This window comes from Dendropsophus ebraccatus, chromosome 5 (genome assembly GCF_027789765.1).
Source record: "Dendropsophus ebraccatus isolate aDenEbr1 chromosome 5, aDenEbr1.pat, whole genome shotgun sequence".
Classification (NCBI taxonomy): domain Eukaryota; kingdom Metazoa; phylum Chordata; class Amphibia; order Anura; family Hylidae; genus Dendropsophus; species Dendropsophus ebraccatus.
In genome coordinates, this window is record NC_091458.1 from 5259164 (window position 1) to 5284320 (window position 25157).

At 50.6% G+C, this 25157-nt stretch overlaps 1 pseudogene; it reads left to right on the forward strand.

The window, feature by feature from the left end:
- Positions 1-13373: 13373 nt before the first annotated feature.
- On the forward strand, positions 13374-24562 carry LOC138793972 (oocyte zinc finger protein XlCOF7.1-like; annotated as a pseudogene).
- Positions 24563-25157: the final 595 nt, after the last annotated feature.

Below are 25157 nucleotides of genomic sequence, written 5' to 3' on the forward strand. Positions count from 1 at the left end.
CTGTACGGAAGAGAAATGTCCTGCATATGGGGAGAGCTGTACGGAAGAGAGAGAGAAATGTCCTGCATATGGGGAGAGCTGTACGGAAGAGAAATGTCCTGCATATAGGGAGAGCTGTACGGGAGAGAAATGTCCGGCATATGGGGAGAGCTGTACGGAAGAGAGAGAGAGAAATGTCCGGCATATAGGGAGAGCTGTACGGGGCAGAGAGAAAAGTCCGGCATATGGGGAGAGCTGTACGGAAGAGAGAGAGAAAAGTCCGGCATATGGGGAGAGCTGTACGAGAGAGAGAGAGAGAGAGAAATGGCCGGCATATGGGGAGAGCTGTACGAGAGAGAGAGAGAGAGAGAGAGAGAGAAAGAAATGTCCGGCATATGGGGAGAGCTGTACGAGATAGAGAGAAATGTCCGGCATATGGGGAGAGCTGTACGGAAGAGAGAGAGAAATGTCCGGCATATGGGGAGAGCTGTACGAGAGAGAGAGAGAGAAAGAAATGTCCGGCATATGGGGAGAGCTGTACGAGAGAGAAATGTCCGGCATATGGGGAGAGCTGTACGAGAGAGAAATGTCCGGCATATGGGGAGAGCTGTACGGGAGAAAAATGTCCGGCATATGGGGAGAGCTGTACGAGAGAGAAATGTCCGGCATATGGGGAGAGCTGTACGAGAGAGAAATGTCCGGCATATGGGGAGAGCTATACGGAACAGAGAGAGAGAGAAATGTCCGGCATATGGGGAGAGCTGTAAGGAAGAGAGAGAGGTGTCCGGCATATGGGGAGAGCTGTACGGAAGAGAGAGAGAGAAATGTCTGGCATATGGGGAGAGCTGTACGGAAGAGAGAGAAATGTCCGGCATATAGGGAGAGCTGTACGGAAGAGAGAGAGACAGAAATGTCCGGCATATGGGGAGAGCTGTACGGAAGAGAGAGAGACAGAAATGTCCGGCATATGGGGAGAGCTGTACGGAAGAGAGAGAGAGAAATGTCCGGCATATGGGGAGAGCTGTACGGAAGAGAGAGAGACAGAAATGTCCGGCATATGGGGAGAGCTGTACGGAAGAGAGAGAGAGAAATGTCCGGCATATGGGGAGAGCTGTACGGAAGAGAGACATGTCCGGCATATGGGGAGAGTTGTACGAGAGAGAGACATGTCCAGCATATGGGGAGAGCTGTACAAGAGAGAGAGAGAGAAATGTCCGGCATATGGGGAGAGCTGTACGAGAAAGAAATGTCCGGCATATGGGGAGAGCTGTACGAGAGAGAAATGTCCGGCATATGGGGAGAGCTGTACGGAAGAGAGAGAAATGCCCGGCATATGGGGAGAGCTGTACGAGAGAGAAATGTCCGGCATATGGGGAGAGCTGTACGGAAGAGAAATGTCCGGCATATGGGGAGAGCTGTACGAGAGAGAAATGTCCGGCATATGGGGAGAGCTGTACGGAAGAGAAATGTCCGGCATATGGGAGAGCTGTACGAGAGAGAGAAATGTCCGGCATATGGGGAGAGCTGTACGGAAGAGAGAGAGAGAAATGTCCGGCATATGGGGAGAGCTGTACGAGAGAGAGACATGTCCGGCATATGGGGAGAGCTGTACGGAAGAGAGAGAGAGAAATGTCCGGCATATGGGGAGAGCTGTACGAGAGAGAGACATGTCCGGCATATGGGGAGAGCTGTACGAGAGAGAGAAATGTCCGGCATATGGGGAGAGCTGTACGGAAGAGAGAGAGAGACAGAAATGTCCGGCATATGGGGAGAGCTGTACGGAAGAGAGAGAGAGACATGTCCGGCATATGGGGAGAGCTGTACGGAAGAGAGAGAGAGAAATGTCCGGCATATGGGGAGAGCTGTACGGAAGAGAGAGAGAGACATGTCCGGCATATGGGGAGAGCTGTACGGAAGAGAGAGAGAGAAATGTCCGGCATATGGGGAGAGCTGTACGGAAGAGAGACATGTCCGGCATATGGGGAGAGTTGTACGAGAGAGAGACATGTCCGGCATATGGGGAGAGTTGTACAAGAGAGAGAGAGAGAAATGTCCGGCATATGGGGAGAGCTGTACGAGAAAGAAATGTCCGGCATATGGGGAGAGCTGTACGGAAGAGAGAGAGAAATGTCCTGCATATGGGGAGAGCTGTACGAGAGAGAAATGTCCGGCATATGGGGAGAGCTGTACGAGAGAGATATGTCCGGCATATGGGGAGAGCTGTACGGGAGAGAAATGTCCGGCATATGGGGAGAGCTGTACGGAAGAGAGAGAGAAATGTCCGGCATATGGGGAGAGCTGTACGGGAGAGAGAAATGTCCGGCATATGGGGAGAGCTGTACGGAAGAGAGAGAAATGCCCGGCATATGGGGAGAGCTGTACGAGAGAGAAATGTCCGGCATATGGGGAGAGCTGTACGGAAGAGAGAGAGAAATGTCCGGCATATGGGGAGAGCTGTACGGAAGAGAGAGAAATGCCCGGCATATGGGGAGAGCTGTACGAGAGAGAAATGTCCGGCATATGGGGAGAGCTGTACGGAAGAGAAATGTCCGGCATATGGGAGAGCTGTACGAGAGAGAGAAATGTCCGGCATATGGGGAGAGCTGTACGGAAGAGAGAGAGAGAAATGTCCGGCATATGGGGAGAGCTGTACGAGAGAGAGACATGTCCGGCATATGGGGAGAGCTGTACGGAAGAGAGAGAGAGAAATGTCCGGCATATGGGGAGAGCTGTACGAGAGAGAGACATGTCCGGCATATGGGGAGAGCTGTACGGAAGAGAGAGAGAGACAGAAATGTCCGGCATATGGGGAGAGCTGTACGGAAGAGAGAGAGAGACATGTCCGGCATATGGGGAGAGCAACCTTACTCACAGTCTCAGGTGGGCACGGGGGCTTCCACAAGAACAGGTTACTCTCTGGCGGTGTAACTATAACTACTGGTAAACTTATAGCACTTGTACAGTCCAGTTACATACAGTTAAGACTGACAGCCTTAAATGGGTTCTTGTGCTTTGTGTGGAGAGATGGTGGTGGTGTGTGAGGAGATGGTGGTGGTGTGTGGGGAGATGGTGGTGGTGTGTGGGGAGATGGTGGTGGTGTGTGAGGAGATGGTGGTGGTGTGTGAGGAGAGATGATGGTGTGTGTGGGGGGTGGTGGTGGTGTGTGGAGGGTGGTGGGGGGGGGTGAGGAGATGGTGGTGGTGTGTGGGGAGAGATGGTGGTGTGTGGGGAGAGATGGTGGTGGTGTGTGGGGAGATGGTGGTGGTGGTGTGTGGAGAGATGGTGGTGGTGTGTGGGGAGATGGTGGTGGTGTGTGGGGAGATGGTGGTGGTGGGGGGGGAGAGATGGTGGTGGTGTGTGGGGAGAGATGGTGGTGGTGTGTGGGGAGATGGTGGTGATGTGTGGGGAGATGGTGGTGATGTGTGGGGAGAGATGGTGGTGTTGTGTGGGGAGAGATGGTGGTGGTGTGTGGGGAGATGGTGGTGATGTGTGGGGAGATGGTGGTGGTGTGTGGGGAGAGATGATGGTGTGTGGGGAGATGGTGGTGTGTGAGGAGATGGTGGTGGTGTGTGGGGAGATGGTGGTGGTGTGTGGGTAGAGGGTGGTGGTGTGTGGGGAGATGGTGGTGGTGTGTGGGGAGATGGTGGTGGTGTGTGGGTAGAGGGTGGTGGTGTGTGGGGAGAGATGATAGTGGTGTGTGGGGAGAGATGGTGGTGTGTGGGTAGAGGGTGGTGGTGTGTGAGGAGATGGTGGTGGTGTGTGGGGAGAGATGGTGGTGGTGTGTGGGGAGAGATGGTGGTGTGTGGGGAGATGGTGGTGGTGTGTGAGGAGATGGTGGTGGTGTGTGGGGAGAGATGGTGGTGGTGTGTGGGGAGAGATGGTGGTGGTGTGTGGGGAGAGATGGTGGTGGTGTGTGGGGAGATGGTGGTGGTGTGTGGGGAGATGGTGGTGGTGTGTGGAGAGATGGTGGTGTGTGTGTGTGGGGAGAGATGGTGATGGTGTGTGGGGAGATGGTGTTGGTGTGTGGGGAGAGATGGTGGTGGTGTGTGGGGAGAGATGGTGGTGGTGTGTGGGGAGAGATGGTGGTGGTGTGTGGGGAGAGATGGTGGTGGTGTGTGGGGAGATGGTGGTGGTGTGTGGGGAGAGATGGTGGTGTGTGGAGAGATGGTGGTGTGTGGAGAGATGGTGGTGGTGTGTGGGGAGAGATGGTGGTGTGTGGAGAGATGGTGGTGTGTGGAGAGATGGTGGTGGTGTGTGGGGAGAGATGGTGGTGGTGTGTGAGGAGAGATGGTGGTGTGTGGAGAGATGGTGGTGTGTGGGGAGATGGTGGTGGTGTGTGGGGAGAGATGGTGGTGTGTGAGGAGATGGTGGTGGTGTGTGGGGAGAGATGGTGGTGGTGTGTGGGGAGATGGTGGTGGTGTGTGGGGAGAGATGGTGGTGTGTGGAGAGATGGTGGTGTGTGGAGAGATGGTGGTGTGTGTGGGGAGATGGTGGTGGTGTGTGGGGAGAGATGGTGGTGGTGTGTGGGGAGATGGTGGTGGTGTGTGGGGAGAGATGGTGGTGTGTGGAGAGATGGTGGTGTGTGGAGAGATGGTGGTGTGTGGGGAGAGATGGTGATGGTGTGTGGGGAGATGGTGGTGGTGTGTGGGGAGAGATGGTGATGGTGTGTGGGGAGATGGTGGTGGTGTGTGGGGAGAGATGGTGGTGGTGTGTGGGGAGATGGTGGTGGTGTGTGGGGAGAGATGGTGGTGTGTGGAGAGATGGTGGTGTGTGGAGAGATGGTGGTGGTGTGTGGGGAGTTGGTGGTGTGTGGGGAGATGGTGGTGTGTGAGGAGAGATGGTGGTGTGTGTGGGGAGAGATGGTGGTGGTGTGGGGAGAGATGGTGGTGGTGTGAGGAGAGATGGTGATGGTGTGTGGGGAGATGGTGGTGGTGTGTGGGGAGAGATGGTGGTGGTGTGTGGGGAGATGGTGGTGGTGTGTGGGGAGAGATGGTGGTGTGTGGAGAGATGGTGGTGGTGTGTGGGGAGATGGTGATGGTGTGTGGAGAGATGGTGGTGTGTGGAGAGATGGTGGTGGTGTGTGGGGAGTTGGTGGTGTGTGGGGAGATGGTGGTGTGTGGGGAGAGATGGTGGTGGTGTGTGGAGAGATGGTGGTGGTGTGTGGGGAGATGGTGGTGGTGTGTGGAGAGATGGTGGTGGTGTGTGGAGAGAGATGGTGGTGGTGTGTGGGGAGAGATGGTGGTGGTGTGTGGGGAGATGGTGGTGGTGTGTGGAGAGATGGTGGTGTGTGGAGAGAGATGGTGGTGGTGTGTGGGGAGAGGCATACACTATATACTGGGCAGGAGGTATACACTATATACTGAGCAGGAGGCATACGCTATATACTGAGCAGGAGGCATACGCTATATACTGAGCAGGAGGCATACGCTATATACTGAGCAGGAGGCATACGCTATATACTGAGCAGGAGGCATACGCTATATACTGAGCAGGAGGCATACGCTATATACTGAGCAGGAGGCATACACTATATACTGAGCAGGAGGCATACACTATATACTGAGTGTGCTGGTTAACCCCCGCAGTGTTATGGCTGAGGCACGAACGGTCACTTGCCAGATGGTAGAGCTCTATGGTGGTTGGCCGAGATGTAGCCGGACGCTGTGATATTATGTTGTGACGCCAGTGCCGCTTGGGCACACAAGGGGGGGCTCCACCTTACAGCTACATTACAGTAACCCTCCAGCCCCCCCCCGTGTATATATGTATAGTGCAGTATAGTGAGGGAGGTGACAGGGATATAAGGGGGGGGCTCCACCTTACAGCTACATTACAGTAACCCTTCAGGCCCCGGTGACCCCCTGGGTATATATGTATAGTGCAGTATAGTGAGGGAGGTGACAGGGATATAAGGGGGGGCTCCACCTTACAGCTACATTACAGTAACCCTTCAGCCCCCCCCCCCTGTGTATATATGTATAGTGCAGTATAGTGAGGGAGGTGACAGGGATATAAGGGGGGGCTCCACCTTACAGCTACATTACAGTAACCCTTCAGGCCCCCCCCCCCTGTGTATATATGTATAGTGCAGTATAGTGAGGGAGGTGACAGGGATATAAGGGGGGGCTCCACCTTACAGCTACATTACAGTAACCCTTCAGCCCCCCCCCCCCCTGTGTATATATGTATAGTGCAGTATAGTGAGGGAGGTGACAGGGATATAAGGGGGAGCTCCACCTTACAGCTACATTACAGTAACCCTTCAGCCCCCCCCCCTGTGTATATATGTATAGTGCAGTATAGTGAGGGAGGTGACAGGGATATAAGGGGGGGCCCCACCTTACAGCTACATTACAGTAACCCTTCAGCCCCCCCCCCCCCTGTGTATATATGTATAGTGCAGTATAGTGAGGGAGGTGACAGGGATATAAGGGGGGGCTCCACCTTACAGCTACATTACAGTAACCCTTCAGCCCCCCCCCCTGTGTATATATGTATAGTGCAGTATAGTGAGGGAGGTGACAGGGATATAAGGGGGGGCTCCACCTTACAGCTACATTACAGTAACCCGTCAGCCCCCCCCCCCCCCTGTGTATATATGTATAGTGCAGTATAGTGAGGGAGGTGACAGGGATATAAGGGGGGCTCCACCTTACAGCTACATTACAGTAACCCTTCAGGCCCCGGTGACCCCCTGTGTATATATGTATAGTGCAGTATAGTGAGGGAGGTGACAGGGATATAAGGGGGGGCTCCACCTTACAGCTACATTACAGTAACCCTTCAGGCCCCCCCCCCCTGTGTATATATGTATAGTGCAGTATAGTGAGGGAGGTGACAGGGATATAAGGGGGGCTCCACCTTACAGCTACATTACAGTAACCCTTCAGCCCCCCCCCCCCCCGTGTGTATATATGTATAGTGCAGTATAGTGAGGGAGGTTACAGGGATATAAGGGGGGGCTCCACCTTACAGCTACATTACAGTAACCCTTCAGCCCCGGTGACCCCCTGTGTATATATGTATAGTGCAGTATAGTGAGGGAGGTGACAGGGACATAAGGGGGGGCTCCACCTTACAGCTACATTACAGTAACCCTTCAGGCCCCCCCCCCTGTGTATATATGTATAGTGCAGTATAGTGAGGGAGGTGACAGGGATATAAGGGGGGGCTCCACCTTACAGCTACATTACAGTAACCCTTCAGGCCCCCCCCCCTGTGTATATATGTATAGTGCAGTATAGTGAGGGAGGTGACAGGGATATAAGGGGGGCTCCACCTTACAGCTACATTACAGTAACCCTTCAGCCCCCCCCCCTGTGTATATATGTATAGTGAGGGAGGTGACAGGGATATAAGGGGGGGCTCCACCTTACAGCTACATTACAGTAACCCTTCAGCCCCCCCCCTGTGTATATATGTATAGTGCAGTATAGTGAGGGAGGTGACCGGGATATAAGGGGGGGCTCCACCTTACAGCTACATTACAGTAACCCTTCAGCCCCCCCCCCTGTGTATATATGTATAGTGCAGTATAGTGAGGGAGGTGACAGGGATATAAGGGGGGGCTCCACCTTACAGCTACATTACAGTAACCCTTCAGGCCCCCCCCCCCCGTGTATATATGTATAGTGCAATATAGTGAGGGAGGTGACAGGGATATAAGGGGGGCTCCACCTTACAGCTACATTACAGTAACCCTTCAGCCCCCCCCCCCCCCTGTGTATATATGTATAGTGCAGTATAGTGAGGGAGGTGACGGGGATATAAGGGGGGGCTCCACCTTACAGCTACATTACAGTGACCCTTCAGCCCCCCCCCCCTGTGTATATATGTATAGTGCAGTATAGTGAGGGGGGTGACAGGGATATAAGGGGGGCTCCACCTTACAGCTACATTACAGTAACCCTTCAGGCCCCCCCCTGTGTATATATGTATAGTGCAGTATAGTGAGGGGGGTGACAGGGATATAAGGGGGGGCTCCACCTTACAGCTACATTACAGTAACCCTTCAGCCCCCCCCCCCCTGTGTATATATGTATAGTGAGGGAGGTGACAGGGATATAAGGGGGGGCTCCACCTTACAGCTACATTACAGTAACCCTTCAGGCCCCGGTGACCCCCTGTGTATATATGTATAGTGCAGTATAGTGAGGGAGGTGACAGGGATATAAGGGGGGGCTCCACCTTACAGCTACATTACAGTAACCCTTCAGCCCCCCCCCCCTGTGTATATATGTATAGTGCAGTATAGTGAGGGGGGTGACAGGGATATAAGGGGGGGGCTCCACCTTACAGCTACATTACAGTAACCCTTCAGGCCCCGGTGACCCCCTGTGTATATATGTATAGTGCAGTATAGTGAGGGAGGTGACAGGGATATAAGGGGGGGCTCCACCTTACAGCTACATTACAGTAACCCTTCAGCCCCCCCCCCCTGTGTATATATGTATAGTGCAGTATAGTGAGGGAGGTGACAGGGATATAAGGGGGGGCTCCACCTTACAGCTACATTACAGTAACCCTTCAGGCCCCCCCCCTGTGTATATATGTATAGTGCAGTATAGTGAGGGAGGTGACCGGGATATAAGGGGGGGCTCCACCTTACAGCTACATTACAGTAACCCTTCAGCCCCCCCCCCCCCTGAAGCAGTGAGTGATGGACACAAGAATGTCTATCCATGATGAGACTAACAATTCCTTCCATACATGTTGTTATTTATTCAGTCTCCTTCCCCCAGTTCTCAGCTGCTGCTTTCTGCTGAAGACAAATAAATCTGTGTGTGAGCTTTTCTCTCCGTTCCCCCCCCCCTCCCTTCTGAGATGACTGATGTGAACAAGTCCCTGGCTGGCTGTATCTGCAACATTGTAGCATCTGTGTTATGTTGGGAGGGTTATTCTGATGTCAAGTTGCTGATGAATTCACTGTAATTAATCCTCCTGGCATTAACAAGAAGCTACAGTGTTGCAGATAAAGCCTGCCAGGGACTTCTTTACATCAGCCGTCTCAGAAGGGAGTGGGGAGGAGGGGAAGACAGAGAGAAAGGCTCACACACAGATTTCTTTGTCTTTAGCAGAAAGCAGCAGCTGAGAACTGAGGGAAGGAGTCAGAATAGATAATAACAAGTATGGAATGAAATTTTAGTCTCACTATGGGCAGCAACTTATCAGAAGTTATGTATGAGTGGAGTACCCCTTTTAATTTTTCAACATGTTATTAGGGATTCGGGTTTGTCTGCTGAGATAAGTGAGAAGCTCCATGTAACTGATGGAAATCCTACAAGTCTAATCACATCGGGGACATTTATTTATTTATTTTGCGCTTTTTTCAGTGTTTGCAATGAGAGGGGGGCGGGAATTTTTAGTAGCTACAATTTTTTTTATTAGCTTTATCATGTGTAAATTTTCCATTGTCCCATTTACTCTTGCAATGTAAGCTGATGAGACAGCGCCACCTACTGTCAGCTCCATGTAAGCTGATGGGACAGCGCCACCTACTGTCAGTGCAATGTAAGCTGATGGGACAGCGCCACCTACTGTCAGTGCAATGTAAGCTGATGGGACAGCGCCACCTACTGTCAGTACAATGTAAGCTGATGGGACAGCGCCACCTACTGTCAGTGCAATGTAAGCTGATGGGACAGCGCCACCTACTGTCAGTATAATGTAAGCTGATGGGACAGCGCCACCTACTGTCAGCTCCATGTAAGCTGATGGGACAGCGCCACCTACTGTCAGTTTAATGTAAGCTGATGAGACAGCGCCACCTACTGTCAGTACAATGTAAGCTGATGGGACAGCGCCACCTACTGTCAGTATAATGTAAGCTGATGGGACAGCGCCACCTACTGTCAGTATAATGTAAGCTGATAGGACAGCGCCACCTACTGTGGGTATAATGTAAGCTGATGGGACAGCGCCACCTACTGTCAGCTCAGTGTAAGCTGATGGGACAGCGCCACCTACTGTCAGTACAATGTAAGCTGATGGGACAGCGCCACCTACTGTCAGTATAATGTAAGCTGATGGGACAGCGCCACCTACTGTCAGTACAATGTAAGCTGATGGGACAGCGCCACCTACTGTCAGTATAATGTAACCTGATGGGACAGCGCCACCTACTGTCAGTGCAATGTAAGCTGATGGGACAGCGCCACCTACTGTCAGTACAATGTAAGCTGATGGGACAGCGCCACCTACTGTCAGTATAATGTAAGCTGATGGGACAGCGCCACCTACTGTCAGTATAATGTAAGCTGATGAGACAGCGCCACCTACTGTCAGCTCCATGTAAGCTGATGGGACAGCGCCACCTACTGTCAGTGCAATGTAAGCTGATGGGACAGCGCCACCTACTGTCAGTGCAATGTAAGCTGATGGGACAGCGCCACCTACTGTCAGTACAATGTAAGCTGATGGGACAGCGCCACCTACTGTCAGTGCAATGTAAGCTGATGGGACAGCGCCACCTACTGTCAGTATAATGTAAGCTGATGGGACAGCGCCACCTACTGTCAGCTCCATGTAAGCTGATGGGACAGCGCCACCTACTGTCAGTATAATGTAAGCTGATGAGACAGCGCCACCTACTGTCAGTACAATGTAAGCTGATGGGACAGCGCCACCTACTGTCAGTATAATGTAAGCTGATGGGACAGCGCCACCTACTGTCAGTATAATGTAAGCTGATAGGACAGCGCCACCTACTGTGGGTATAATGTAAGCTGATGGGACAGCGCCACCTACTGTCAGCTCAGTGTAAGCTGATGGGACAGCGCCACCTACTGTCAGTACAATGTAAGCTGATGGGACAGCGCCACCTACTGTCAGTATAATGTAAGCTGATGGGACAGCGCCACCTACTGTCAGTACAATGTAAGCTGATGGGACAGCGCCACCTACTGTCAGTATAATGTAACCTGATGGGACAGCGCCACCTACTGTCAGTGCAATGTAAGCTGATGGGACAGCGCCACCTACTGTCAGTACAATGTAAGCTGATGGGACAGCGCCACCTACTGTCAGTATAATGTAAGCTGATGGGACAGCGCCACCTACTGTCAGTATAATGTAAGCTGATGGGACAGCGCCACCTACTGTCAGTATAATGTAAGCTGATGGGACAGCGCCACCTACTGTCAGTATAATGTAAGCTGATGGGACAGCGCCATCTACTGTCAGCTCCATGTAAGCTGATGGGACAGCGCCACCTACTGTCAGTATAATGTAAGCTGATGGGACAGCGCCACCTACTGTCAGTACAATGTAAGCTGATGGGACAGCTCCACCTACTGTCAGTATAATGTAAGCTGATGGGACAGCTCCACCTACTGTCAGTATAATGTAAGCTGATGAGACAGCGCCACCTACTGTCAGTACAATGTAAGCTGATGGGACAGCTCCACCTACTGTCAGTATAATGTAAGCTGATGGGACAGCTCCACCTACTGTCAGTATAATGTAAGCTGATGGGACAGCGCCACCTACTGTCAGTGCAATGTAAGCTGATGGGACAGCGCCACCTACTGTCAGTGCAATGTAAGCTGATGGGACAGCGCCACCTACTGTGGGTATAATGTAAGCTGATGGGACAGCGCCACCTACTGTCAGCTCAGTGTAAGCTGATGGGACAGCGCCACCTACTGTCCGTGCAATGTAAGCTGATGGGACAGCGCCACCTACTGTCAGTATAATGTAAGCTGATGGGACAGCGCCACCTACTGTCAGCACAATGTAAGCCGATGGGACAGCGCCACCTACTGTCAGTGCAATGTAAGCTCTGTACTGTATTTCCCAACAAGAGGAAGCAGCCGTGTATCTGAGTATGATACAAAAAAAAAAAAAAATCAATCAGTTAGAGATAAAGTGAGAAAATCAGAGATGATAACATTATGACTTGGAGGGATTTATTCAGGTCTAGGCTATATTACACCCCCCCGGTATAGAATATATCCCCTGGGGTATACAGTGTCCTGGGCCACAAGGGAGAAAACCAGTGAGGTAATACCATGACCCGGAGGGATATAGCATGGCCTAGGCTATGTTACACCCCGGGGTATAGTTTGGCCTAGGCTATGTTACACCCCGGGATATAGTTTGGCCTAGGCTATGTTACACCCCGGGATATAGTTTGGCCTAGGCTATGTTACACCCCGGGATATAGTTTGGCCTAGGCTATGTTACCCCCCGGGGTATAGTCTGGCCTAGGCTATGTTACACCCCGGGGTATAGTTTGGCCTAGGCTATGTTACACCCCGGGGTATAGCATGGCCTAGGCTATGTTACACCCCAGGGTATAGTTTGGCCTAGGCTATGTTACACCCTCGGGTATACTCCGGCCTAGGATATGTTACACCCCGGGGTATAGCATGGCCTAGGCTATGTTACACCCCGGGGTATAGTTTGGCCTAGGCTATGTTACACCCCGGGGTATAGTCTGGCCTAGGCTATGTTACACCCCGGGGTATAGTCTGGCCTAGGCTATGTTACACCCCAGGGTATAGTTTGGCATAGGCTATGTTACACCCCAGGGTATAGTTTGGCCTAGGCTATGTTACACCCTCGGGTATACTCCGGCCTAGGCTATGTTACACCCCGGGGTATAGTTTGGCCTAGGCTATGTTACATCCCAGGGTATAGTTTGGCCTAGGCTATGTTACATCCCAGGGTATAGTTTGGCCTAGGCTATGTTACACCCCGGGGTATAGTTTGGCCTAGGCTATGTTACACCCTGGGGTATAGTCTGGCCTAGGCTATGTTACATCCCAGGGTATAGTTTGGCCTAGGCTATGTTACATCCCAGGGTATAGTTTGGCCTAGGCTATGTTACACCCCAGGGTATAGTTTGGCCTAGGCTATGTTACATCCCAGGGTATAGTTTGGCCTAGTCTATGTTACATCCCAGGGTATAGTTTGGCATAGGCTATGTTACATCCCAGGGTATAGTTTGGCCTAGGCTATGTTACATCCCAGGGTATAGTTTGGCCTAGGCTATGTTACATCCCAGGGTATAGTTTGGCCTAGGCTATGTTACACCCCAGGGTATAGTTTGGCATAGGCTATGTTACATCCCAGGGTATAGTTTGGCCTAGGCTATGTTACTCCCCGGGGTATACTGTGGCCTAGGCTATGTTACATCCCGGGGTATAGTCTGGCCTAGGCTATGTTACACCCCGGGGTATAGTTTGGCCTAGGCTATGTTACACCCTCGGGTATACTCCGGCCTAGGCTATGTTACACCCCAGAGTATACACTGGCCTAGGCCAAACTATACCCAAGTATAATCTGGATGGGAGTTATTCCGGCCGGCTACACCGGGACTAACACATGGCTGTTATTGATGTAGCAATAAAACACAAGGCATAGTAACACATTGGTCTCCCACTCTAGCCGACATGTTTCAGAGGTGTCAAGAATTCTTCCTCATGGCAAGTTCTCCTCCCTAATGATCCCCCTGAAAGTTAGACATTTTTTTATGTTGGGCGGAAAAAATCACTGATTTATCAAATTAATTTTTAATTCAAACAGAGAATCCCAGTGATGCGGCTGATGGAGACTTCATGTTATCACTGGATTATAAAGTAGAAGATGAAGAAGTGGAGCAGCACTCCTCAGGAGAAACCCGCCGGGACCTTACTGTACATCCAGGAGGTCACAGTACAGATCTATCATATAATCCCCCTAATCATGAGGAACCTTCTCCTGACCCATCACAGGTTGTTACCACAAGGACAGATCAGAAGGAAGGAAAAAAGTTGAATCGAGGTGAATGTGGAAAAGTGTTTACAAAAAGCTCAGATATGTTAACACAGAGAAGTCACACAGGGGAGAAGTATTCATGTTCACTATGTGCAAAATGCTTGACAATTAAATCCGAGCTTGTGTCACATGAGAGACTGCACACAGCAGAGAATCCCTATTCATGCTCAGAATGTGGAAAATGTTTTGACCAGAAAGCGGTTCTTGTTAAACATCAGCAAACTCACATGGGAAAGCAAAAACACTCACCGGCCACTTTATTAAGTACACCTGTCCAACTGCACGGTTGTGTGATAGAAAACAGAGGGTGGTCATTGATGGAACTTATTCAGATTGGGTTTTAGTTACTAGTGGGGTACCACAGGGGTCAGTGTTGGGTCCACTTCTTTTTAATATTTTTATTAATGATCTTTATGAGGGGCTACAGAGCAGAATCTCCATTTTTGCAGATGATACTAAACTGGGTAAAGTAATCAGTACAGAGGAGGATAATATCATATTACAGAGGGATTTGGAGAAGCTGGAGGCTTGGGCGGTGAAATGGCAAATGAAGTTTAATGTGGATAAATGTAAGGTTATGCATTTGGGCCATAGAAATAATAAGTACAGTTATGTGCTAAATAATAAAACACTGGGTAAAACTACTTCCGAAAAGGACCTGGGGGTATTGGTGGACAGTAAACTCCACTTTAGTGATCAGTGCCAGGCAGCAGCTGCCAAGGCTAATAAAATAATGGGGTGCATCAAAAGAGGTATAGATGCTAAAGATGAGAACATAGTTTTGCCTCTTTATAAATCACTGGTCAGACCACACATGGTATATACTGTGTACAGTTTTGGGCACCGGTATATAAGAAGGACACAGCTGAACTAGAGCGGGTGCAGAGGAGGGCAACAAAGGTCATTAAGGGAATGGGTGGGTTACAGGACCAGGACAGGTTATCACGCTTGGGGTTATTTACGCTAGAAAAAAGACGTCTTAGGGGCGATCTGATCACAATGTACAAATATATGAATGGACAGTACAGAGATTTTTGTAGGGGTCTTTTTACTCCTAGGTCTGTAACCATGACAAGGGGGCATCCTCTACGTCTAGAGGAAAGAAGATTTCATCATCAGCATCGACGCGGGTTCTTTACTGTACGAACGGTAAGACTATGGAACTCTCTGCCACATGATGTTGTCATGGCCGATTCATTATATATGTACAAGGGAGGCCTGGATGCTTTTCTTGAACAATATAATATTACAAGTTATGGGCATTAGATTTCTGGTGATACGTTGGTCCGGGGATTGTTCTGGTTGCCATTGGGGTCGGGGGGGAGTTTTCTCCCTGTGGTGGGGCGGTTGTCGTCTCCCTGGTGGGGGTTTTTGCCTTCCCTGGATCAACACAGTAGGGTTTCCCTGAACCTGATGAACTCTTGTCTTCTTTCAACCTTGTTTACTATGTTACTATGTTACTATGTTACCACTTAATTTCTAATCAGCCAATCACATGGCGGCAACTCAGTGCATTTATGCATGTAGACATGGTCAAGACAATCTCCTGCAGTTCAAACCGAGCATCAGTATGGGGAAGAAAGGTGATTTGAGTGCCTTTTTTTTTTTCTCATTCAAATATTTATTAAAGATTTTTCATAATAAAAAGTACAAACAGTAGAATAGAAAAGCACGGTCAGAACACAAAATTCCAAGATAAGAATAACAGGCACATCGGATACTTGGTGAGTATGCATCTGGAAAAGTGAAAACATATTAAGGTGCAGGCATCTGCAACGGCATGTGTTAGTGACAAGTGCAATAAGCCGTTAGGCAACCAGTAGACAGATTATGTGCTTATCAGTAATCAATCAGAAACCAGTATGCGGCTAAATAAAGAAAAGGGAGAACTCAATAAACCAAACTCAGACAGACAAGAGAGGGAGACATGGGGGAAGACAGGGAGGGGGGAGGAGGGGAAAACCAATGAAAGTGCTAAGAGAATAGTTACTCACGTGCAATCCATACCCGGGTGGTGAATGATGAGCGGGAGTAAAGAGCCCGGACGCCCCGGAACCACGCCACCCACGGGTGGAGCTCACTAGGAGGGGGGGTGGGGGGGGGAGAGGGGAAGGAAGGGAGCGGGCCACTGATCATGGCTGTGTTAGGCTGACTGTTCTGTATCGGGGTGAGGCTACGAAGTCCATCCAGGCATACCAGGTGGATGTGTAAGTTGAGATCGCCTTCGGTGTGAGCGAGAGGAGGTCCTCCATATGTTGAGTATGGGCGATCTCCTTAAACCATTCTTCCAGAGACGGGATGTCTGCTGAACGCCAGTGTCTGGGAATTACGGTCTTTGCTGCCTGTAGCAAGTGGCGAGCGAGGGAGCGTTTGTATTTCTGTTGAGCCATGGGAAACATAAACAGCAAAACGGACTCCGGGGTGTTGGGGATGACAACACCCGTGATCTCGGAAATAAGGGATAAAACCACCCTCCAAAATGTTTGAAGGTTGGGGCACCCCCACCATATATGTACCATGGTCCCCTGTGCACCGCTGCATCTCCAACACACGTCCGGAACCGAGGGAAACCAGCTATGCAAGAGCACAGGGACCCTATACCATCTGGACAAACTTTTATAGCATGTCTCCTGCGCTTTCGTAGCAATAGACGTCTTGTGTGTGAGGAAGAAGCAGCGGGACCATTGTTCCACGGTAAATTGCTTTCCAATCTCTCTTTCCCATTTCCCACAGAAAGGGGGGAGCTCCTCAGATCTGGCAGAGAGTAGTATCCCATATATAGTGGAGATGGCGTGTGTCGGAGGGGAGGAGGCCTGACATAGGCGTTCAAAGTCCGTCAGGGGACGGGAGAGATGTTTGCCCCTAGCGACAGTAGAGTGGAAGTGGGCGAGTTGCATGTAAGCGAACGGTGCTCTCGCGACTGGGGTATCAGCGGGAAGGATGGCAGATAGGGGTTTAAGAGCACCCTTGTCTAATACCTGGGCAAATCTCAAAGGATTACGCTTGGAGAACCCCAGGAAGAGAGCAGAAGAGGCTCCAGGGGGAAACTCCGGGTGATCTGTTATCGGCAGTAAAGGGCCCAGGGGGTCAATTAGGGGAGGAGTGGACCTACTCGTCCGGAGGGATGCAAGCGTGTGCCGGGTGGCGAAGGACATAGTGTCGGTATCAGAGAGTGTGGGGGACCACGTCCATGGGAGCGCGGCTAAAGATTTAGAGGCAAGCGCTTGGGCAAGGCGGACCCACAATTTTGAGCTTTCATTGTGAATCATGTCTAGAATTCTGGCATGGACACACGCCAAGTAATATAAACGGCAGTCCGGGAGGCCCGCCCCCCCTCCAAGTTTGGGTCTTGCAAGAGTCAGCCTACTGAGACGAGGGTGCCGGGAGGCCCAGACAAAAGCCCCAAAACATCTTTGAATTTGGTGGAAAAATGAGGAAGGGATAGATATCGGGATGGTTTGCAGTAGGTACAAGAGCCGGGGCAGCAGATTCATTTTGATTATGCTGACTCTGCCAAACCAGGAGAATTCGGGGCGATCCCAGTGTTCCAGGTCTTTGCGAAACTGAGAGAGAAGAGGGCTGAAGTTGGCTGAGAAAAGGGAAGAGAGGTCAGGGGGGAGTTTAATACCCAGGTATGTGATTCCCGCTGGAGGCCAAAGGAAAGGGAAGGACGTTTGCAGAGATAAAACTAGTGGAGGGGCTAAAGAGACATTGAGGGCTTCTGATTTGGCTAGGTTTAATTTGAAGTTGGACCACGCGCCAAAGTCCGACCATCGGGTCATCAAAGAGGGTAGGGAGATGAGGGGGTCGGTGACGTAGACCAGGAGGTCATCAGCGAAAGCCGAACATTTATACTCTGTACTACCCACAGTAACACCATGGATGTTCGGGTCCGCTCGGATGGAGGCCAACAGGTATTCCATCACCAAGGCGTAGAGAAGGGGGGACAGGGGGCAGCCTTGGCGGGTGCCATTGTGTATAGTGAATGGGTCTGAGAGCAGTCCATTGACTTTTAGTTGGGCCGTCGGGGCATGATAGAGGGCCATTATTTTAGAGGAAAACACTGTGCCCAAGCCAACATCACGGAGGGTTTGTGCCAGGGAGGACCAGGAAATTCTATCGAAGGCCTTTTCGGCATCTAAGGATAGAACCATTAGAGGGATCTTTTGTGAGCGAGCGTAATGCGCGATGTCTATGGTCTTGATGGTATTATCCCTGGCTTCCCTCCCCGGCACAAACCCGACCTGGTCCGAGTGAATTAAGGTTGGTAATAGGGTGTTGAGGCGATTGGCCAGGATTTTAGAGTAGATCTTTAGATCGACGTTTAGGAGGGAAATAGGACGGTAGCTGCTGCATAGTTGGGGGTCTTTGCCAGGCTTGGGGATAACTACAATGTGGGCCAATGTGGAGTGCATGGGAAAGGGAGTGTCAGGAGATATAGAGTTAAATGCAGGTAGAAGAAGCGGGGCTAGGTGGGACTGGAAGTCTTTGTAAAATGCGGCCGTAAAGCCGTCTGGGCCTGGGCTCTTGGCACCCGGTAAGTCCTGGATAACCGCGGCCAGTTCAATTTCGGAGAATGGCTCCTCTAGCGAGGCAATGGTTTCCGCCGTGAGGGTAGGAAACGGTGAGCGAGGGGGAGCAGAGGAAGATGGCGGTGGGAGGTGATATAATTGCGAATAGTACGAGCGAAATTGTTCTACTATGTCACGAGTGGTGCGAGCAATGGAGTTAGTTCCAGTTTTAATGGAGGGTATGTGGGAATGGGCCATACGCGCTCTCAGTGACCTGGCTAACATCCGGCCACTCTTGTTGCCATATTCATAGAAGCGACTTCTGCACACCTGAAGTGCCCTCCCCCATGAGGCCTCGAGCAAGCGCTTGACTTCAAGCCTAGCTGCCTGCAGTTCCCTGAGAATTGGCACAGAGAGTGCCCGTTTGTGAGCCAGCTCAAGCCGAGAAACTGTCTGGAGCGCTCGGGAGAGTTTGAGCGCTTTGTCCTTTTTCAGCTGCGCCCCCTTTTTTATGAGCACTCCACGGAGGACACATTTAAGCGCCTCCCACTTAATGTAAGGGGCAGTGTGGTCCTCGGCGTGGTCTTGGAGGAAACCCGAAATAGACTTCTTAAGGTCTGAAACGCAAGCTACATCAGTGAGAAGCGATTCGTTTAGCCTCCAAGACCAGGCCGATCTGGTTAGGTTGGGTAGTTGCAGGGAGCAAAGAACCGGGGCGTGGTCCGACCAGAGGATGTTACCTATTGTAGAGGAGGTCAACCAGGACAGGGCACTGTGTTGGACCAGGACATAGTCCAGGCGACTGTATGTGTCATGCGGGGCCGAGTAGAAACTGTAGTCGCGATCCGTGGGGTGCAAAGTCCGCCACGCATCGCACAGCTGGAGTTGCAGAAACGCTCTTTTGACCCTCTTGATAGAGGAGTAGGAGAGTCCGGACCGGCCTGTGGAGTTGTCCAAGGTGGGGTCCAGGGTCATGTTCAGATCCCCGCATAACACAACAGTCCCCCGGATCAGGGGCAGTGCCAGATCGACCAGCTCCACCAAAAAGCTTGTCTGGCCCTGGTTAGGGGCATATGCATTAATGAGAGTAAACTCGTGCCCTGCTATGGAAAATGAAACTATTATATATCGTGCGTCCGGGTCAACGGTAGCCTGTATGACCGAGCAAGCAAGCGATCGATGTATAGCGATGGCCACGCCTTTGGACCGCGACTCGGGGTTATTGGCGAAGTGCCATTGTGTGTAGTGCTTGTGTTTGATGTTCGGGGCATGGCCAGATTTAAAATGGGTTTCTTGGAAGCACGCTATATGTACTTTTTTTTTGTGCAAATGATGCAGTATTTGGGCGCGTTTCTCAGGGGTATTTAATCCCTTAGCATTAAAGGAGGCTATATGTAGTTCTGCCATCACTTACAGATCGGGGGGGGGGCTGCTCCGAGGCGCCCGGGACGGTCGGTGTGTGCTCCCACCACGGTCGTATGGATTGCTCTGGAGAAATAAAAGAAATAAGTCGTTTAGAGAGAGCTACAAAATGACACAAAAGGAGAGGGTAGGAGGGGAGGGAAAAGAGGGATAACAGAGGTAAAATGAGACACGGTATGAGCAGTAGGAAAGCAACTGCTGCGTCAACTAGAGAAAACTAAACAACAGAGACAATACGTCTGGGTCAAGCCCAGGACTGTCTCCCTCCTATTTGGGGGAAAAGAGGTAGGTAGGCAGGTGAGTACAAAGAATAGATTGAGGACCGGTCCTAGGTCCTTTGAGGGAAAGCTAATGTGGGCACAGAAGGCAGGCGAAATTGACCAATACAGATTAAGTAAAGCAGTTAGTCATGGGAGAGTTAGATGAAGAAACATTAGGGGGAAAACAGCGAGGAAGGCGTACAGAGGCACATGAATAGAGACAGGGGGCTACCCCCTGACTAAAAATCAAGTAAACCAGTTAGGTGAACAAAACAGGTAAATGCAAAGTGGGGGCTCAGGTGTGAGAGGCAGCGAGGTGAGCTCCTTCTTGTTCCACCACACGGTCGGGCGACCTGGCGGGTCTGCGCCTAGAGATTCTCGGGGGGAGGCCTCCTGGAGGGTCTTTGCGGGGGCCCGACAGTTGTCGTAGCGGTGGTCGCTTCAGAGGGGTCGAGGAGAGTGTTGGCCATTCCGGCAAAATCACATCAGGCAGGTCCAGTTCCTGTAGAAAGTCAGGTAGGTCATCTGGGGAACGTAGAGTGATTGATCTGTTTCCCCTGCGGACTGATAAGGCAAATGGGAAACCCCATCGGTAGGGGATGTTCCTGTCCTGGAGTGTAGATAGGAGCGGTTTCAGGGCAGCTCTCTGCGCCAACGTGTGGCGGGATAGGTCAGAGAACAAGAAAATTTGGCTTACGTCTTCTCCTGGCATTTTGCATTATCTCTTCTTTGGTGGAGAAAAAATGGACCCGGCATATGACGTCTCGCGGGCGTTGGTCATCGGAGTTAACGGGTCTCAGTGCTCTGTGTGCCCGGTCAAGCTCAATGTGATTGTCTGGGGGGCGTTCCAAGAGATCATTGAAAATTAGTGTCAAAACACCAAACAAGTCCCCTGGGAGGATTGTCTCCGGGAGGCCTCTGATGCGGAGATTATTCCTCCGATTCCTATTCTCGATATCGTCGAGATGCTGCTGCAGGGTAAAGAGCTGATCCGAATGTTGTCGGACTTGGGCTTGCAACACCTGGACACTGGAGGAGGTAGAGTCGGCAGAGGCCTCCAGGGAGGTCACCTTAGTAGAAAGAGAAGATAAATCCTTCCGGAATTGAGCAAACTCCTGTCTGCACTCCGCTACTATCTGCTTAGTTAAGGTGGTAAAGTCCTCTTTCGTGGGTAGGGACGAGACTAGGGAGCGCAGGTCTGCCATGGTCACATATTTGTCGGCATAGGTCGCCTGCTGTGGTGTTGTCAAGTGCTGAGCAGCTTGCAGTATGGGGAGGGAATGAGTGCCAGAGAGCGTCAGAGGAGAGGTGCAAGGTCGCAGGATTGCCGGCGTAGCATCCAGACTATTAGGAAGCATGTCTGGAAGTGGAGAGCTGTTGGCAACGTCCTGGGGATATTGAGGGCACAGTGGCAAGGCAGAGGGCAGAATAGTCCCATTGAGAACTGTAGTCATGTGCGGCGGGGAGGTGGTCCACGAGGAACCGGTGGACCAGGAGGGCGAAACGGCACCGCTCATCTGCTGCACAGGCTGGCACATGGCAGCAGGCGGAGGAGCAGACCAGTAAGCACATGGTGGGGAACGGTGGGGGCTGGGGGATGCCCCATTGCAGGCAGGAGAAATGGACACAGTCTGCGGTGCCATCATTGTCCCTGAAGCGGTACCCCCATCCCCTGCAGGGAGATCCATTAGAGAGAGGGTGGACTGGGGGGCCGCTGTTGCAACAGGGGAGCTCCTTATAGTGTGCTGGGAGTCCACAGTGATCAGGGTGGCTGGCAAAATGGCGGTCTCCCGAGGTGGGGGAGTGAGTCCAGGATGGAGGGTCAGGGTGTGCAGCGACGTGGCGGCTGCAGGCTGCACCAGGCTGACCGGCAGGAGAGGGGGGTTTGTGGGGCCCTCTGATGTTGGTAGGGGCATGGGGGATCCCACCTGTAGCGAGTGCCGCCGGGCAGTGTCGCAGGCGTCCTCGGCGCGGCGGCCATCTTGGGAGCCATGAGGAGAGTCTGTCTCGTCGGCGCCATCTTGCCGGGTGGCGGGCTGGAAGGACGGAGCTTGCGGGGGGGGAGAGCGGGTCCCCCACACATCCCCGGAGAGCGTTGCCGGCATCGGAGAGTCAGGCAGCTGTCCCGGAGGTGAGCGGAGCTCCGGAGGAAGGGCAGCCAGGGATGTAGCAGCTGCAGCAGTGACTGTGGCGGCGGGTGCCGGCATCTCCAGAGAGGCGGTCGGGGGTCTGGAGCGGGTGAAATACGCCTCAATATCCGCCTGAGGTGAGGAGGGTTGAGTGGGGGGCTTCCCCTTTGTCTTTCTGGCCGTTTTCCCCATATGTGAAGCCTGCAATCGGTGCTGTGGGCTAACGTCGGACCGGAGCTCAGAGAAGCAGCGTCTTCACACCACCATAGCTAGCCACGCCCCCCCGATTTGAGTGCCTTTGAACGTGGCATGGTTGTTGGTGCCAGAAGGGCTGGTCTGAGTATTTCAGAAACTGCTGACCTACTGGGATTTTCACGCACAACCATCTCTAGGGTTTACAGAGAATGGTCCGAAAAAGAAAAACCATCCAGTGAGCGGCCGTTCTGTGGGCGGAAATGCCTTGTTGATGCCAGAGGTCAGAGGAGAATGGGCAGACTGGTTCCAGCTGATAGAAAGGCAACAGTGACTCAAATAGCCAACCGTTACAGCCAAGGTAGGCAGAAGAGCATCTCTGAGCGCACAGTACGGCCAACTCTGAGGCAGATGGGCTACAGCAGCAGAAGACCACACCGGGTGCCACTCCGCTCAGCTAAGAACAGGAAACTGAGGCTACAATTTGCACAAGCTCATCGAAATTGGACAGTAGAAGATTGGAAAAACGTTGCCTGGTCTGATGAGTCTCGATTTCTGCTGCGACATTCGGATGGTAGGGTCAGAATTTGGCGCCAACAACATGAAAGCATGGATCCATCCTGCCTTGTATCAACGGTTCAGGCTGGTGGCGGTGGTGTCATGGTGTGGGGAATATTTTCTTGGCACTCTTTGGGCCCCTTGGTACCAATTGAGCATGGTTGCAACGCCACAGCCTACCTGAGTATTGTTGCTGACCATGTCCATCCCTTTATGACCACAATGGACCCAACATCTGATGGCTACTTTCAGCAGGATAATGCGCCATGTCATAAAGCTAGAATCATCTCAGACTGGTTTCTTGAACATGACAATGAGGTCACTGTACTCCAATGGCCTCCACAGTCACCAGATCTCAATCCAATAGAGCATCTTTGGGATGTGGTGGAACGGGAGATTGGCATCATGGATGTGCAGCCGACAAATCTGCGGCAACTGTGTGATGTCATCATGTCACTATGGACCAAAATCTCTGAGGAAGCTTCCAGCACCTTGTTGTATCTATGCCACCAAGAATTGAGGCAGTTCTGAAGGCAAAAGGGGGTCCAACCCGTTACTAGCATGGTGCACCTAATAAAGTGGCCGGTGAGTGTATATGCATGTTCTGAGTGTGGGAAATATTTTACATGCAAATCGCGTATTGATATGCATGAAAAGAGTCACATGGTAGGGAACCTACATTCATGTTCAGTGTGTGGGAAATGTTTTACATTTAAATCAGGTCTTGTCGCACATGAGAGAATTCACTCAGGAGAGCGGACGTATTCTTGTTCAGAATGTGGGAAGTGTTTTATAAATAAATCAATCTTGTTACACACGAGAGAACTCACACAGAATGTGGGAAGTGTTTTATAAATAAATCAATCTTGTTACACACGAGAGAACTTACACAGGAGAGACGCCATATTCATGTTCAGAATGTGGAAAATGTTTTACAGATAAGTTAAATCTTTTTATACATGAGAGAAGTCACACAGAAGATAAACTATATTCATGTTCAGAATGTGGGAAATGATTTTCAGATAAATCAAGTCTTTTGAAACATGAGAAGATTCACACAGGAGAGAAACCATATTCCTGTTCTGAATGTGGCAAATGTTTTACAAATAAAGTTGATTTTGTAATGCATGAGGGAAGTCATACAGGGGAGAAGCCATATTCTTGTTTAGAATGTGGGAAATGTTTTAGAAATAAAACATATCTTCTTAATCATGAGAGAAGTCACACAGGAGGAAAGCTATATTCTTGTTCTGAATGTGGCAAATGTTTTACATTTAAATCAAGTCTTGTTGCACATGAGAAAAGTCACACAGAAGAAAAGCCGTATTCATGTTCACATTGTGGAAAATGTTTTACAGATGAATCACATCTTGCTAGACATAAGACAATTCACACAGACGAGAAGCCATTTTCATGTATAGAGTCTGGGCATTGTTTTGCAAACAAACCAAGCCTTATTATGCATGAGGAATGTCATAAAAGAGAGAAGCCATTTTCATGTTCGGAATGTGGAAAATGTTTTAAAAGGAAATTGGTTCTGGTTAACCATAAAAGAATTCACACAGGTGAAAAGCCGTATTCATGTTCAGAATGTGAGAGACGTTTTACTAACAAATCAGGGCTTATCAAACATCAGATAAGTCACTCAAGAAAAAAGGCGACTTCATGTTAAGAATGTGGGAAATGCTTTACAGATAAATCAAATCTTGTAAAAAATCTGAGAAGTCACACAGGGGAGAAATCACACATGTGATGTTCTAGATATGAGGAAATCAAATGTTGTAACTGATCAGAGATTAAACTGGAAACTATATTCCTCTATTGTTGGGACTCTTGTGTTCATGGAGATGGTGTGGAGAGGATGTGGAGAGGATGAGGAGAGGACGAGGAGGAGGAAGGACTTCAGGGAGATACTGAGGCAAAAGCCGGGAGGAGGGAAAAGAGGAACTAGAGGAACACACAAGTGAAGCAAAAATATATTTAAAAAAAACACAAACATAAATCTTAAAGGGAAAGTGTGATCAGAAAATAACTTATTGCTTAAATTATATTTTATAATAAACAGATTTTATAACAATTTTTCGTGACATTTCTTCTAATTTCCCATTTTTCTATCTAAATTATAAAATAATCCTGAGATCTTGCAGTTCTCATTCTCACCACTGGGGCTAAAACTAAGCTGAGCCTTCCTGTTGTGTCTGTGGTGATAAGAGGAGGCTGCTGTAAAGTGATCTGTACAGCATTTCATTGTGGTCCCACACACACACACACACACTGTTACTACTGTACCTGTAACACCACACAGCACACTGTATTCTCTACCTGTAACATCACACAGCATGCTGTAT